Genomic DNA, 7,751 nt, shown 5'->3' with positions numbered 1-7,751 from the left:
GACACCACTTATTTATTGATGTGTTTGTACAATAGGAGTGGCTGGGAAGGCTGCAGACTCCCAGGTACCTTCTGATGGCACATAATAAGCGCAGACAACACAGACCTACAGTGAATAATAGAACAAAAAGCTTCCAGTATCACTGAAAATCAAAGCGCATATGCAATCAGATGCTATCCAGTTAAACCTCCTGGGAAGGGGAGCGAGGGGCATCTTATGAGCCTAGCTCTTGCCGTGAAGGAGATGGGTATTACAGGACAGTTGCATTAAAATATAAACATCCAACAGTATTAGCATTTAAAATTGTAGTGCTATTTCACCATACGAATTCTAGTGTATCTCATATAATGCTGTTGATAAGGTCCAGCTAAAGAAACAGCATAAAAATTACATGCGCATTGTGGACACGATCCCAGCCCTATATTCTCAGTACTATGATGAGCTGGGGGGGGGGGGGTGTCTATTTATGAGGTCATAAAAGATGCATTAGAGATGACCAAGATGAATAAACTTCCCACAGCAACAGAGAGTTGACGACTCTGTTTTTTCCCAGAGCTGCAGGAAGGGTTTCAGGCCCAAGCAGAGCTCGCCAGGCACAGCACCGTTGTCCTCTCTGTGCTCAGGATGGGCCCTCCTCGGCCAGAGCGGGGTCACGGGCAGCCCCCGTGCCCAGGCGCAGCGGGGATGGTCCCGACACTGCTGGGCCTCTCTGCCCTGTTCCCGCCGAGGGACGCAGCCAGGCCAGCCACAGGGCTGTGGTTAAATCCTCCCGCTTCTCATTCAGAAATACAAGCGATTTCACACACAGAGCATCCAAAGCTGACAAGAAAACAGGCTTGTTATTTCCAGTCCCTCCGCAGGCCCCAGACATCTACCGACCCACGTGGCCCTCTTCATTTTCACGTACGGCCGGTGTTGCAGCGGGTCCACGCGCTGGCTGCACAGCCGGCTGCGCTGCGAGCCGGGGCAGCGGCTGCGAGCCCGCCCTGCGCGGGCTGCCTGCCATCCCCAGGCAGCAGCCCTCAGACACCTCCATCCTTCCACAGCTCTCCTTTGCCCACTATTAATAAACACTGTGGTTTCTCCAATTACATTTTTCTTTCAGATATTTTTCTTCTTAGCTCCATCAAATGCATTTTCCCCCTGCGGTACCACGCCAGATTTACCGCTGCTGAAGGTCCTGACACGCTGCAGACCAGCCTCTGTCAGCTGTTTTGTGAAGAGCAGAGCTCTCCGATATGGGAATATTTCTGGTTTGTGCTTTTAGAAAACCTTTTCTGCAAGGATCTCAAGCAATTACGATGAACAAAGAGCACCTTAATTTTATACAGCCAGAGCCCGGGGATCCATTAAGGGGGGAATAAGGGGAGGCCCTGGGGGTGCTGCGGAGCGGAGCTGGGGAGATGCCGCAATGGGATTGAGGGGAGCAAGTCAGTACATGCGCGCATGTGGATGCACAAGAGCAAACGGCAGCTTCAGGGGAAGGGCAGCAGTGCACAGCCTCTGCTGTAGCAGGAATTGTGTTTTCCCGTGATCTCGCATGCAGGAGAATTGCAACGGGCAGGGCTGTTAGTGCTCAACATGACGTTGGCTGGGGCAGCCGGAGGACTGAGGGAATTTGCACTCTAAGTTCAGAACGAGGAATACTACAAATCGACTGCTTTTTTCCACCTCCAAGAACTTTTCCTCTGACCCTTTGGGACGCAGCCCCTCTCAGCAGCATTTGTAATCTTAGGGAGAGCATCAGTGATGAGAAGTGACGCCGCATCATTTAGCTAAAGCGTTCCGGTGACACAGGGCACACGATCAATACATGGAGGCTGAGGCTCCATTACTTATAAGAATTGCTTCAGAGCGCGCTTTGGAAACGCAAGCCCTCTCCTGGGACCTCTCCTAGATGGTTTCAGATTAATTGTTACAGGTTTGTTGGTTTGTTTTTATGGAAGAAAGAAGATTTGTTTGCTCTTTTTCCCCCTGGAGTTCTACCATCATCTTTTCTCATTAGGATGGTGGCGGGAGGTCAATGGAGGCCCCTGTCTGAGCGAGATTCCTCCCTAATTTGGAGGGGAAACTTTCAGAACTGCAGCGTTCGGGGTACCTTCCCCAGCAAGTCGCTCTGTTTCGGAGCAAACTGTGGAACACGCAACCACCTCCCCGCTACCAGCTTCTTCGTTAAACTCAAGGCATCAGAGGCGAATTGTGGCTGTGCTCCCCTCCAAGCTCAGACTTGCTGGCTAAATGGTCTCCCGGCCGTGTTTCTGGTGGCATTTTATTACCACACATAGGAACAAAGCGGAGCAGAAAGCCTCCGCAGCCCGGGCTGCTTTGCCGAGGTTAGTCCTCCCTACCCAGAGGACAGGTCGAGAGCTGCCTCCTCTCCCTCTGCCCATCCTCCTTGTCACCATTCTCTCTGGTTTTTGGTTTTCTTAATTATTTTGGAATCTAGAGAATAATCTGTCGTCAAATCCTGCAGAACAAATTGAACGTCAGGTTTTCAAACCAGTCTAATAATGCAGATGGTATCACAAGCCTGTAAATCTCCTCCCAACTTCAATGCATCTAAACACTGACAGATTATCCATTAATGGGCAGATTAATCCTGAACAGCAAAAACAGTGGGAAGGAAAAGACACGCTTTTGTCTCCATAACAGGGAAAATGAACACGCTAATATGTACAACTCACAGGAGAGGTGCAGTTACATCCATTACGAGCACACGGAGCGACGGGCAGAGCCCAGAGGCTTCCTCCAGCTACCCAGTGCCTCGCTGGGACCAGTAAAAGAAAAATAACCTTATGACGGAGGGGACAGGGCTGACTGTCCTGATGTTGGAGTCTGCTTCCCAAACAGCCCAAGTTATTGTCAGCATTTCTGGTTATTTCCCTTCCCTTCCCTTTCTTGCCAGGCTGGGACGGGACGCAGCCTTCCCGCAGACCCTCTCCCTAACAAGAGCTATTTTGCTGATGCCCGTTGTGGCCAACTCCTCTTTGTCACTCTCGACAGCAGCAAGTGCTACTTCACTGGCCACTGTACAGCCACGTAAAGGATTTTTGGTCTTCTGTGTTGCATGTGGCGGCCCCCCAGCGCAGCATCCCCTTCTCGATGCCATCCCCTCCTCTCCCCGCTCCTGATTTGCTTGGCAGGTGTGAAATATTAATTGCCTCACATGGGAGCTTGGCTCACTGTCTGTCGCATTTGACTGAAATATCATTCTCTGCTGCAAATATAATTACCGGGGGTCTGGATTTTAAAAATAGCCTCTCGCCTGTCTGTTAATTAGGAGCCATGCTTTGCTACACAATGAGATATTTTGGTTAATTATAAAAGAGAAAAGGACAAATTTGTCACGTCTTTTGTTTTCGTTCCACCGTGTCTCCCGGTGACAGCAGTGCCGAGCCGTGATGGACTGCTCAGCCGACAGCACCAGATGCTCCCTCCCAAGACGGGGAGGGGGTCAGCGCTGGCTGGGGTCTCCCTGCTGAGGGGGGTGCTCCCGCCTCCCCTCGCCGCGCTGAAGTTTAAACAAAGGAAAGATCATTTCTGTCAAAACCTGGATCTTCACTCAAATGCTCCCCAGTCAAATGTTTAAGGACTCCCTGATTTGAAGCACTGGTGTATTCTTAAATCTGACAGAAGTGCTGACTTGAGGCAGCCTGGGCTGCAGCTCCAGCACCCAGCAGACCCTCTCCTGGCCGTCCTCTGCGTGGGCTGGCAACGCGGCAGAGGTGGCGCGAGTGCATCCTTCCCCCGCCATTCCCAAATAAAGAAGACCTGTCTTCTCAGGCTTGCTGAATGCTTACACCAATAGTCATACACATTTCTGGTTCGTGTCTTAAAAAGAAGGGAAAAAAAGCCATTTCATAGATGGAGAGTGATGACAAGTTTGGAAATGGCAGGTGAAAGTGCTAACAAACCTCCCCTTGGCCTCATGTGCTAATTAATAATGTGTTAATAAACCTCCAGAAGAACAAAGATCCAGGAGAACAGAGCTGCTGCATTCCCAAGCCCTGCTTGAAACCCAGCAGCAGCCCAGGAGAGGGAACGGCCAAGCGTGGCTTTATCGGTCATGAAATTCCTGGTTACAGAAAGCAGCACCTACCCTTGGCACCTACCAGATACGAGACACCGTTCCGGTTAAGCAAATTCACGTGAGCAGGAGTCATGGAAAGAACCAGATGACCGCGTGGCTGTAAGGATGCGCTGCGCCACTGGGGCAGGAGGAGGATGCGGAGGAGCCGACCGGCGGCTGGATCTCACAGCCAGCACCCCAGCCTGCAGACGGGGACCCGCAGAGCCTGCCACCACCCCTCGGGTTCCTGCCACCTGGGGTGCCAGGCCATCACTAGCAGAGGTGTCTACATCACAGTAAAGGTTTTTGTATGCTGCTCTGAATCATCCTCCTAATGGCCGACTTCAGCGAAAAGTACCAGATCATCCAGATCAAGGGTTCGATTCAAAGCCCTGCAACTGAAAAGAAATTTTCAGCAACCTGCAGGTGAAGGAGCCTCAGCCAGCCCTCGTCCATGGACCCAGGCAGCAGCAACTAAGGAACCAAAAGGAGAGAGAAGGGAAGCAAGAGAGGTGGTGACAGTTTATTTCTTGATCTGATGCTCGAATTGCCTGGTAGTCAGGTACGTGCGTACGGGAAACGACCTATTCAGCGTGGTGCCATGGGTTCCCTCTTCCTTTCACCAATGCAATTTTTAGTTCTGTGTTTATGAAAGATCAGCAGCAATACTTTGCACTAAGATGCATTGATAGAATGTGTCATAATTATTTATGTAATTATCCAGCATTTCAAAGAACCCATGATAACAGCTTAAACTGATGTATTAAACGAGCATAATAATTATTCCAACAATATTGAATGCTGTTCTGTCAAATAATCATTTCATATATATGAAGAAAGCTTTCAGAAATAGCACCATAATTCAAGATGCTACCAGATTAATGACACAAAAATTCCATATCCTTTTCCTGAAGACAGACAGAACTTTGTATATGGAAAATTAAATATGTATGTACAGAGCATATATGGAAGTATCATACCTCAAACCCAGTAAGAAACAATAGAAGAGGGAGAGAAAAAGAATAGCACTTCTTTAGCCTAGAATAATTGTGCAAGGATTACACTGCTTCAGAAACTTCTCCAGGTAACAAAGCAATCAGGGATAGAAAATGTTGTCTCTAAACTAACAGCCTTGATGGTATCTTTGTGGCCCAAATTCCATCCCAAGCCAGGTCCATATCGTCCTCGCAGTCTTAGTCTTCCCCCAGTAGTGGCTACTGGGGAAAATACTACTACTACTACTACTACTAGGTTCCAATATAGCACAGGAAAATCCCACGAAATGAACTGCAGCAAGGCTGTGCTTGCCTTCTCCTTCTGCTGATACTTCAGTAACACTTTGAAGAGTGGCACAAGTTTTATAACCTTGTGATGAAGATTAAAAAATAAAGCCCAGTAAAAATCCTTGTGAATTATTGAAACCGTAGCTCATTATAATGGAAGAAGTGTGCCTTTATTTTCAGTAAGTGACACGGGAGCAGAAAAATGGCAGGATAATGATGCTCAGGCAGAACAATTATTTCATTGTGATAGAGAAGTGTAAAGTTTATCACTTTGATTAGTACCCTGATTTTTTTTGTGCACCCAGTTTAGAGAAAAATAAATCAGGAGGGTTTCTGTGCTCCATATCTGCTGCTGGAACCTGCTCCCTGCTCGGCGGCAGAAAGCTGGCCTGCCAGGGCGGGTGCTTGGTGCTCCATCACGTTGCTGCAGCCTCAGCCCCGCGTCCCATGCCCTTTCTGCCTAAAGCACTGAATTTGTAGCAGCCCCTATTCCTCATTTTGCAATACAGAGCTTTGAGACAAAAACGTGGAGCTTGGACAAAAGACAAGCTCGGGATTTACAAGGGTCCCACCCTTGGACATGTCCAAGCTGAGGGTGTGATGCTGTTGATAATGATCAAAACCAGCTGCTAGCTGCCTAAGGCAGCGCAGAAGGGGGAATTTTTGGGTTTTTCTTGATTGTGGGAAACGGACAACAAAAAAACCCGCAGCAGGCACACAGTCCTTCTGCCCAGACCTGTGACGAGCACACCTTTCAGGAGAAACCTAATGCAATGGCCATCACCCAAGGAGAGGCTTCCACTGGAGAGAGCCGCAAGCCCCGAGCAGGGAGCTGCTTACCGCCCGCCTGCTGCTCCTGCAGCACTGCTGTTTACGCTGGCGTTCCTGCTCTCCTTTGGGTATGTTTGCGTGACACTTTGCCCATAAAAGATGTCAGTGTGATGCACTGTGTAAGAGTGACATAACTTTTATCAAGGGGAAATTTAAGGCTTGAGTGCCTTTAAAGTGCTGGCATTACTCACCATATGTGCTAGCTCTTTTTGAATATTACACCCGTTATATGTAATTCTTTTTCCTCTTGGAGAAATATTAGCATGTATTTTTCTCCTCGTCAATCATTTTTTTTGACCTTTGCATCATCAGCTGCCTTTAAGAGGGTCACATTTATTCTGATGTCTGTGCCTTCCAGAGTCTCCACTACTACCACCACCAAGCCAGACTGGAGAGGGGATTCCTGCACATTTATACGGCATGTTCCCTTCAGGGAATACAAGCGATTTCAAACTCAGTACGGAGGCTCTCATCACTCACTAGAGAAACGCAGCCATGGCCAGGGCGGAGATGAGCTGAGCGATCCCCGTGCTGGTGCGTGCGCAGACCGGCCGACGGGGAGCCCCTTGCTCAAACACCCTTTCTCCCACCCCTTCAACAGTCTCCCTGCTGCTGCAGCAGCAGTTGGCCCTTGCAGAGTCGTGGCCATAGTCCCGTGCTCCAGAGGGGCTCCCACCCATCATCTCTCACAGCACCCAAATGTTTGTAGCAGGGGCTGCCCCTCGCAGGCTGCATGCCCAGCTCCCCATGTTGCAGGGTGCTGGGGTGCAGAGCATCTGGGCAACTCAAGGACTGATCCGAAGTCTCTAGAGCATTTTGGGGTAGGGACCACACTTCACGCCCTCTAAACTGGCATTGAGTTTGTACGTTCTCACTTCTTTTTGCACTTTTTCAAACGAGGCAATAAGCCTAAAGCTCAGATGCAGAAAAATACAGAGCTATGTCCCAGCCCCCAGTCTGGCACCACAAACAGGACAAGCTTTTCAGGTACTTTTAAAGCCAGTCCATTTACAATCCACTGCCTCTACATACAGATTGGGATTTTTTTGTTGTTTACCATTTGCCCTGCTACATAGCTACAAAGCAGCATACTAGATCACAACTGTTGTGCAAAGACAGGCCAGCTCAGGTAGGTAATTAGGCAGGCTAGGCCCCTGGTTCGTGAGTTCATCACTGACATCTCAACTGGAGAGAAAGGGTTGCGTTTCATGGTCTGTGTGCACGGGGTCAGAAACACGTTCAAGGCATAAACAGTGAAAAGCTGAACCAGACGAGATACAGAAAAGTGCTTTGCAAATAAAGGTCCGATTTCACTCCCCACCTCGTGCTAATCCTGCGCAATCTGCTGTTGCCTTATGTCCCTCTGATCCCTCCAAAGCCTGGCCAGCACTTCCCTCCTACCCTATCTCGGGCGTGATCTCCAGCGCCGTAGGAACTGCTCCGGGAGCTCTGCATCCAGGGGAAAAAACCAAAACCAAAAACAAAACCCAAACCGAAAAGCTGGAAAGCCACTAGATGGCAGCCGGAGCGCCGGGAGCCGGAGCAGCGGGAGCCGGAGCACCCCCCGG

This window comes from Nipponia nippon, unplaced genomic scaffold, assembly GCF_047370975.1.
Source record: "Nipponia nippon isolate SJK-2023a ecotype South Korea unplaced genomic scaffold, ASM4737097v1 scaffold_25, whole genome shotgun sequence".
Taxonomy (NCBI): Eukaryota; Metazoa; Chordata; class Aves; order Pelecaniformes; family Threskiornithidae; genus Nipponia; species Nipponia nippon.
This window is presented reverse-complemented; position numbering follows the sequence as displayed.